Here is a 9,712-nt window from a genome sequence, read left to right on the forward strand (position 1 = left end):
TTGGACCCTCTAGCTGAGAACTGGCCAGGAGCAAAGGCTCATGAGGCTCACTTCTTGCATCCCTCTGGGACAATTCTAGGCCCCTGGTAGCCACCTCCATCTCTCTAGAGCCAAAAGGACGCCTCCCCCAACTCCAGGCCACCGGGAGCTCCATTCATACCTCCAAAGCCACAGGTACCCCCAACACCCCCCAAATATACTACTAAGGAACTTCTACCCCAAGTCTTACCTGCATCTAAATAAGGACAGTTAATGAGGGAAATGTTTGCACCCTATTCTATTTCAAAGTGCAGTGATGTTCCACTTCTTACCCACATTTTCCTGAGTTACCCATAAACATGTGTTGACTGACTGCATAAGGCAGGCTGACATAGGGGAAAAACTGGGCTAGGATTTGGCAGACTAGCATTCTAAGTGCTAGTCTATTATTATCTTCCTGTATGACCTTTAGAAATTCATTGACATCTTGGAGTCTGATCCATCTCAGTTATAACAGAACTGATGGAATGGGGTGCCTGGGTGGCTCAGTCAGTTCAGCATCTGACTTTGGCTCAGGTCATGATTTCACAGCTCATGAGTTTAAGCCTCTCATTGGGTGAACACGAGCCCTGCTTCCGGTGAGCATGAGCCCCTCTTCTCTCTCCCTCTCTCTCTCTCTACTCCTCATGGGATTGATTCTTTCTCTCTCCCTCTCTGCCCCTTGCTCACTTTCACCCTCACTCTCTTGAAAATAAAATAAAATAAAATAAAATAAAATAAAATAAAATAAAGTAATAAAATACAATCAGCTGATGGGGTGAAATGCTCTCTAGGCATTCTCATATTGTGCACGTCACTGGGGGCTGACATGGAGGAATTAGGGCCAATATTTGATAGCAGAATTGTGCTTTTCCATCCCCAATTCCTTCTGCCAATTTTGTCAGTCATTTTCAGGAATTAAAGGTGAACAATAATTTAGAAACACCTTAGCTTAAATATCTAATTCATCATTTTATAAATTTAATTCTTCCTATTTTATAGGGGAGAAGGAGAATCCACATTTTTTCCCATCTATTCTCCCATTATGATGCCAGGCTTTGGGAGCAGACAGATCAGAAATTGAATTCTGGAGGTGCTTGGGGTGGCTCAGTCAGTTAAGCGTCGGACTTCAGCTCAGGTCATGATCTTGTGATGTATGAGTTCCAGCCTCGCCATCAGGCTCTCTGATGTCAGCACAGAGCCTGCTCCAGATCCTCTATCTCCCTCTCTCTCTCTCTCTGCCTCCTCTCTCTCCCTACCCCACCTCTCTTTCTCTCTTAAAAATAAACATTAAAAAAAGAAACCAAATTCTGTGTCTACCACTTAGTTATATGACCTTAGACAAGACACTATACTCAATCTGTTTCTTTAGCCATTAAATAGCAACAATAGACCTACCTCAAAAGATTGTTGCAAAGATTAATAAAACAAAATGGGAGAAAGTGGTTAAGCATCCATATCATGGTGACCTCAATAAAATGTATTAAAAAAAATAGAGAGATGCTTCCTGACTTCGCCATCTGTCTCCATAGAGCATATACTCCTGCAAGATCAGGTCAGCCAGAACCAGATAAAGAGGTATGGTGGAACAAATCCTGTGTTCACATATGAGGCAGAGAAGACCTTTCTTCTGTGAATGCAAAGATGTTCTATAAACTGTTCTGGCCCCTTGACATGAATTTCAAAGTACAGACCATAGAATGTGTCTGGAGTCAGTCTTGAGTAGTTATTCCCTATACCTCATGATGTGTCTCCTATGTTTAAAGCCTAATAAAGTGAGCCCAGGGGATTCCAGACTCCCCTGGCCAGTCGAGTCCAGGGGAATCACCCTGGACTGTGATCACCCCAGAATCCAGCCCCTCATTTATTTGTTCATGCAGGGTCTCCCTCAGTCAGTCTTTGTTCAGCTCACAAACATGTACTGATTGTGTACTAAATCACTGTGGATAAATTACTGTGAAGCTAGAGGTGAATAGGACTTGGTATCTGCCTTCAAGGGCTTGGGAATATAGTCGGGGAGACAGGTCAACAATGAACTAAACTATACTGGCAGGCAAAATTAAGGGTACACTAATCAAGGTAAGAGCAGAAAGACAAGAGCAATTTATTCTACCTGGGACAGGGAGCAGTGAAGAAATTTCTCTCATGAGGGGCATTTGACTTGATCCTTAACCAATGACCAGGATTTCATTAGGTGAAGGAGTGATGGCAGGCATTCTATGCTGAGGAAGAGGCCTAAGGCACAGAGGCCTAAAAATATGAATGGTGCATAGTTCTGGATGCAGGCCGTGGGAAGGAGATAGAGCTGTGGCTGACAGGAGTGGATTTAGAAAAAGGGTCATATTTGTTTTCCCCACTGAAAAGTGTTATAGCATAAAGACACAGGCTCTGGAGTCAAACAGATCTGGGTGTGAATTTCACCATGTCACTTCCTAGCTTTATGACCTTGGCCAAGTCTCTTCACTTTTTTGAGCTTCAGTATCCTTATCTTTAAAATTATCATCATGAAGCTTGCATGAGAGGAAGTATATAACACTCTTAACACAGTACTCAGTTATAAATTGCTCCCTAAGTTATATTACTAGTTTCATTATAAAAAAAAGATCCCAGAAATAAAGATTAGATTACAACTACACTTCTTCTAAAAGCTGAAATCAGTCTAATGCACTGGGTCATCTGCAGAGTAGATTTTATTTTATTTTATTAATGTCTACTTCATTTATTTTGAGAGGGAGAGAGAGGGAGGGAGGGAAGGACAGGGAGAGACAGGGAGCAGGAGCATGGAACAGGCAGAGAGAGAGGGAGAGAGAATCCCAAGCAAGCTCCACACAGCCAGCACAGAGCCAGATGGAGCCCACAAACAATGACATCATGACCTGATCCAAACAAGAGTCAGATGCTTAACTGAGTGAGCTGAGCCACCCAGGTGCCCTTGCAGAGTGCATTTTAAATTGCTTGTTTGGGAGACAGCAAAGTTGTTCATGGGCTTTAAAGTGTGACAGCCCTGAGGGGGCTGAAGTCCCAGTAACTCCACTTACTAGTTGTGTGGCCTTATATAAGTTACTTAATTTCCCTGAAACTCAGGTTCCCTATCTGCAAAATGGGATAACAATGACTGTCTAATATGGCTGCTGAGAAGCTTAAATGTAAAGATAACAGATGGAAAGTTCCTGGCACAGAGGAGGCAGGCAGCCAGGGAAGCTATTACTGTTTCAGCTGAAAAGCTTTATCTCCCTAACCTTCAGACTTTTAAGGTTTCTTTGTTGAAATTGCAAAATGTGGTCTCATCAGAGCCATGAATTGGAACACACTCCCACACATAAGGCCAGAGGTAAGGGATACTCTATATCAAACTGGAGCCAGTTTAGCAAATCCTCCTCCCAGCCTTGCTGGAAGAGACCTTAGCTTAGTTTTAAGGGCCCAATCTAGACACCTTTACATAATCCATTTCTTCTCACTTTTTTGGTCAGAGTTCTAGAATCTATTTCTCCTATATGATCCCATCCCCACCAGGTCCACCTGCAGATCACCTAAGTTGGCAGTGAAGACAATTTAAACACAGAATCTGCTGTGACACAGGGTTGATTTCATGGTATTGGGGAGCAGAAGCAAAAGTCTCAAGAAGCCTAAGAGCTACTGCCAGCATCACTGCTGACTGGGTGAGGTCAGCCTTCTCTCTACCTCCCATACCCTCCAGCCTCCACACCCCCTTCCACACTGTTCCATCCACAAGAGAAAGGTCCCTCAGATAAAAGTCCTCATTTCCAAATTTGAACTGTTTACTTCAAAGAACCATAGGTATTGGGTTTGTAAATAAGAGGGCAGAAAGGAGCAGGTGAAATACCTTGGCATGTTGAAGATGAACCCAACAATAGTCGTGGAAGGGCATTAGATTGTTCATTTGCTTCTAAACATCAGGAGTCAAGAACAAGCCCCACAGGGGCCTCCTAGCCACAATTTACATAAGGAAAGTAAGACCTGCTCTCCAAGAATGAGAAGTCCTAGAATATAGAGAAGGTTTCCCAGTCACTGGCCTCACAGCCCATTCAAGCTGGTGGCCCTGCATGACCAGCATAGCCTTGCATGCCGTTTCCATGGAGTTATTCTTTCTCTGGGGCCAGTGATGCCAAATACAGCAAAGGAGAGGTCCCCTCAAGAGCTCACAGAAGGGCAACCTAGCAACCTGTCCTCAAGCCAGGAAATGAAAGAGCTGTATCAGCGGTAGAGAGCTGTGGACCAGCGGTTAGGTCAAACTGTTTCATTTCTCACACTTCTTCCTGAAGTACAAGTTGAAAAATGTTATGAAGAAAGATTATAGGGGAATGATTCTTAAACATTTCTGGGCCACAAACTTATCTTGAAAAATCTACAAAACTAAGAACTCAGAAAAATATACAGAGTCCAAATTGTTTGCAGACAATTTCATAAGGAACCCTGGGTAGGAACCTCTGCTCAGTGGGGTTACATTTCATGACAGATGTGCTGTGGCCAGATACATTGGCACGAGGCCATTTACTTATTACCCTCAGCATGATGTGGTGTCTTCAGCAGTGATTCATAAACTTCTCTACACCTCAGAATTAACCACAGCACTAGTTAAAAATATAAATCACACTCCCCACCCCTAGTCCTAGCAAATCTGAATCTCCCAGAGGTGGAGCTAAGGAATATGCCTTTCTAACAAGCTCTCCAAAATGATTCTGAGGCAACCAGTCTTGTACCCATACTTTGGTTAAAAGCATAGTTTCTGGTGTCAGAGAGATTTGGTCCAAATTTTGGCTTCACCTTGTAATTTCGGGCAAGTCATCTCACTTCTCTGAGCCTTGTTTCCTTTGAGCTCATAAGTCGTAGAAATAATGTTTTATTTTTTTAAATAAACAAGCAGCTTATTGTAGTATAAAGTATAGTGTAGAATGAGAAAGAAAAGTGCCTTAGTTTCCTCTTTTCTATAGTGGGTACTGTAAAAGTTGCCTACCTCTTCCCCTACCCCACTCCCCCACCCCACTCCCTCCCCTCCCCCTCTCACTGAACACTACTATCACACCAAGACTCCTGGTGGTTTGAGACCACCGATGTAAACATACTGTCTAGGCAGGTCAGCTAGGCAAATAGTTGGCATTAGAACAACAGACTTGGATGCAAAATCGGATGCTGAAATTTATTTGCTGTGTGATGCTGGGCAAGACGCCTGACCTCTCTGTTTCCCTATCTGTACAATGAAGATAATAGTCCTTGCTCACTAATTCTATATAGTTCCAAATGGGCCCTCACATCTCCACTTTGGCTTTTCTCCACCAACCCTCAAAGAGAGTATTTACAGGGGGTAGCCTTTGAAATCAGACATGTTGACTTGGGTGTGAGAGCTTAGCTCTGCACTTCCTAACCATACTGGTTGAGTGCTGAAGATCTCTCTCTCTCTCTCTCTCTCTCTCTCTCTCTGTTAAACAGGCACACCACTACCTCCTTCACAGGGCTGCTGAGAATAAATGAGATGTCTGTGCCAGCATATTCGCACGCAGAAAGCGCTCAGTAAATGTTTTCTCCCCTTCCCCCCTATACAAAGGTGAGGAACTCTTATTGTTCACTTGATTTCTGTCCCACCTCGTGTTTAAAGCATCCGGTCTCAAAGCGCAGAGGGAGGAGAGTTGAGTTGGAGGGGAGAGGGAGAAAGAAAGCAAGGGGGAAAGCAGCAAACTCACGGGTAAAATGCAAATCGGCCCGGTCGGTGCGTCCGAGCTGCACTTGACACCTCGCTGGCTCTGTCGCCCGTGTGCCGCAGCCCCTGCTGGTCGGCTCCCCTCTTTTGCTAGCAATGGCCTCAGGGAGGTAGACTGAGAGACGAGGCCGCCCCCGCGCTCCGCTGATTGGCCGCGCCGCCCCGCTCATCAAGCTCTTTTGTGTCAATGGGCAGAGGCTAACCTTAGCGGCGGCTGCTGGGAGGACCCAGTGGGTGGGCGGGGGCGGCCGCGGCTGCCTTGGGAACCATGCTGCCTAGGCTTAGGTACCACTTACTGGTCTGCCCTGTGGAGCAGCCCCGTTGGGCAGCACCCGTTCGCTCTGAGGTCGAAGAAGCATCCCCATGCAAGGCCGCAGAGACTGGGAGGAGACATCCACAGCTGTCCAAGACGAAGCAACCGCTGCCCACCAGCAGAGCACAGGTAAAAAAATAATAAAACGCGGCGGGGGGGGGGGGGCGCGATTGCCCCGAGAGGAGAGAGGAAGGGGAAGCTCCACTAGTACCGGGCGGCTCACCACTTAGGGAATCAAGAACTGCGAGGCAGGGAAGGAGCACTCCCTTGGCCCCGCTAGCTAAGGGAGGAGGTGGGGTTTTGCTGGAAGCTGCCAAATGGGTAGGATTTGCCTGAATTGAAAGGGTGGGGGGGCATTTTCAAAGGGTGGTAAGGGAGGGACAAGGGGAAGAGAATCACAAACTGTCTGCTTTGAACTCCTTTTGCATATCCCCATCTCTTCCTGGGGAGGAATATATGTGGGTGTGCATGTCCAACTCTTATTCCTTTTCTCCGTGCCAGGCCATCAAAGCCAAATCAGAACTTGAATTCTTTGCGGCTGATTGCAGAGCTGGCAGGCCAACGATTTCCCAGGGAAAAGTAATGGAAAGGTTTGCTTTGGCTTGTATTCAGAAGGTAGAAGAGGGAATTTTCTGTCTGAAGGTGGGAGATAGAATTTTCCGTCTGGCTACAGCGGAGGTGGGGGGGGCAGAGGGGGGAGAGGGAGTGGGATGAAGAATGAGGGATGAGGCTGCACTTGACTCCTCCTTCTCTGTCTGGCCCTCCCCGACCACGCAGTCTTGACGTCCTCAGGACTGGGATCTGCAAACCCCAGTGCACCGAAGTCAGGGCTGGGATCTGCAACCCCCAGTGGACAGAGGTCGACCTACTCCGACGGCGAGCTTTCTCAGGAGGGCACCTGTTGCAGAGGCTGGAAGTGAAATAATGGCGTGCACTTGTTTCCTAGCTTATGTTTTATAATCTAAGAAATAAGGGGTGAGGGACTTTGAGAAGGGGCTGTGGTTGAGATCCGAGTAGTGAGTTTAAGGGATATCTTTACATTTTTTTTTATTTGAGTATGATTGACACACAATTATTTTAATGGATATCTTATTAATTATCACAAATCTATGAGACTTAGACCTTTGCACTCTATTTTGAGAGCCCAGTAAGAGCCCCACACACAATTTCACCTAGAATTCAAAGCAACGGTTGCCCTCCCTCCTGTAGGACTTACAGGAGTGATGGATGTAGCTCTGAAAAGTACCCTGCTAGCACAAAGACATCCAGTATCTCCAGAAAGTTGTAATAGCCAGTCTCCTGCAGCATATTTTTAGGTCAGTTAGCAAATATAAAATGTATTGCAGGGTGTTCATGGAAGTAGAGCGACTGCAGACCACTTCCCTGCAATCTACTACTTACTGACCTTTTCTTCCCCCTTTTCTTTACAGTCCCTATTGAGATACAAGGAAAGCAGAGCCTGGGAACATTGCTTTGGGGATTCCTCATACAGATTAGGCTTTTCTGAAAAGCCTGAGCATCTTGTTATATTCAGATAGAAGATCATCCACCATCATGGCTAGCATCATTGCATGTGTGGGTAACAGCCAGAGGCAAAACACACCCTGGCCACCTTGGGCCCATTCAATTTTGAGGTCTCTGGGGAGGAGTCTTGGTCCTTTAAGTGTCAACATGAAAGAAATGAATGTGAAATTGTTCTCAGGGAGAGTGGTGCCAGCCCAAGGGGAAGAAACCTTTGAAAACTGATCCAAGTCAATGGGGTCCTGCCCAATTGGAGTATGTCTGAGGAGGAAAAGCTCAAGTGCTTGATGAAAACCTTTAGGGGCCCTGCCAGGAAGGTCATGCGTTTGCTCCAGGCTGCCAACCCCAATCTAAGAGTGGCTGATTTCTTGCGGGCAATGAAATTGGTGTTTGGGGAGTCTGAAAGCAGTGTCACTGCCCATGGTAAATTTTTTAACACTCTGTAGGCACAAGGGAGAAAGCCTCCCTTTATGTGATTCTTTTAGAAGTGCAGCTTCAGAATGCTATTCACGCAGGGATCATAGCTCAGAAAGATGCAAACAAGACTTGCCTGCACCAGCTCCTTTTAGGAGCTGAGCTGAATATGGACCTGCATTTTAAGCTGAAACATCTTCTTAGGATGTATGCAAATGATCAAGAGCATCGTCCTAATTTTTTGGAGTTAATCAAGATGATAAGGGAGGAAGGGGATTGGAATGACACTTTTATGAAACCGAAGAGACTCAAAAGGTCTGGGCTAATCTTGGAGAGGGCAGCAAGCCACATGGCATTTCAGGGCCCTCAGCCAATAGCAATCAGCAATGATGACTGCAATGTGATAGAGGTAGATGATACTCTTGATGACTCAAATGAGGATGTGATCCTAGTTGAGTCTCAGGACCCTCCACTTACATCCATGGATGTCCCTCCTCTCAGAGGCAGGACCAGATGTCTGGATCAAATAGTGGTTATTGATTCTTCCAGCAGTTCTGTGGCTCAATCTCTTTCTACCAGTGGGGGTTCTGGGTATAAGAATGATGGTCCTGGGGATATGCGTAGAGCCAGGAAGCGAAAATACACAGTCTTCTGTTCGTATTGTGGTGAGGAGGGCCACTCAAAGGAAACCTGTGACAGTGAGAGCAACAAGGCTGAGGTGTTTGAGAATCTGATCATCATTCTGCAGGAGCTGACACATACAGAAAAGGAGAGGTCAAAGGAAGTCCCTAGCAGACACAATGACCTCTCTGGGCCTCTAGTAAGGTGCTAGACCCAGCCCTAAGTGAATCCTTTACTGTATTCAGATGGGAAAATGAGAGTGGGTAGACTTCTATCTGCATTAATTAATCCATAAATTGGCTTTATTTTGGACTGGCGAGGTCTTGGATACCACCAAAGTGGAGAGGATGGCCTGCCCTCTGTCCCTGCTAAGGGTCTGTTCTCTGCCTGTGTCCATTCCTTGGTGACTTTATTCTTCTTATGAAAGAAGTGTTACTCTGTTAAACCTTCACAAAATGAAGGAATATACAAAAAATACAAATTACCTGAAACTCTCCATCCTTATATAAACATTGTGAGCCCTTTGATAAATGTCCTTATAGACATTTCCCTATAACTGTGTACAGGTATGTATAGATAAAAGTGATCAAATGTAAGTTCTGTTCTATACTGTGTATTTTTCAGCAAACAAATATATGTTGTGGAGTTCTATGTCAATGAATATATACAAGCATCAAGTTCAATGTCTCTGTGTGTGATGTAACTTTTAGGAATATAGAAGAAAAAAAATAAGAACCAAATATAGAAGCTCTAATGGGGGTGGGGTCATATTGTGAAATGGAGTTTTTTACCAGCCTCACTTACAGATGAGAAAAGGGAAGCTGAAATGGGCTGAGTATCTCCCCAAAAGCCCCTTATCACAACTGACATGGTCCTAGGTCAGGGTCAAATCTGCATCCACTAGTTAATAATATCCCAATGCTTTCTTCCCTAATGCATCCTGAGAAAAGTGATCATGGACAAGGGTTGGGAGAAAAATGGGAAATGGGTATCTCAGGGGTTCTATTCCTATTCACTTTGGGAAGGAGTGCTCTCCCTCCCCTGGGTAGATTCCTTAGACTGCTGCTACTCCTTCTTCTGGACAATACCTGGTGGCACCAATAAGACTG

General features: G+C 45.3%; 1 pseudogene; it reads left to right on the forward strand.

Moving 5' to 3' along the window:
• Positions 1–5,980: 5,980 nt before the first annotated feature.
• Positions 5,981–9,217, forward strand: LOC121026435 (zinc finger CCHC domain-containing protein 18-like; annotated as a pseudogene).
• The last annotated feature ends 495 nt before the right edge of the window (positions 9,218–9,712 follow it).

Source organism: Herpailurus yagouaroundi, unplaced genomic scaffold (assembly GCF_014898765.1).
Source record: "Herpailurus yagouaroundi ecotype Mexico unplaced genomic scaffold, PumYag 99046, whole genome shotgun sequence".
Lineage (NCBI taxonomy): Eukaryota > Metazoa > Chordata > Mammalia > Carnivora > Felidae > Herpailurus > Herpailurus yagouaroundi.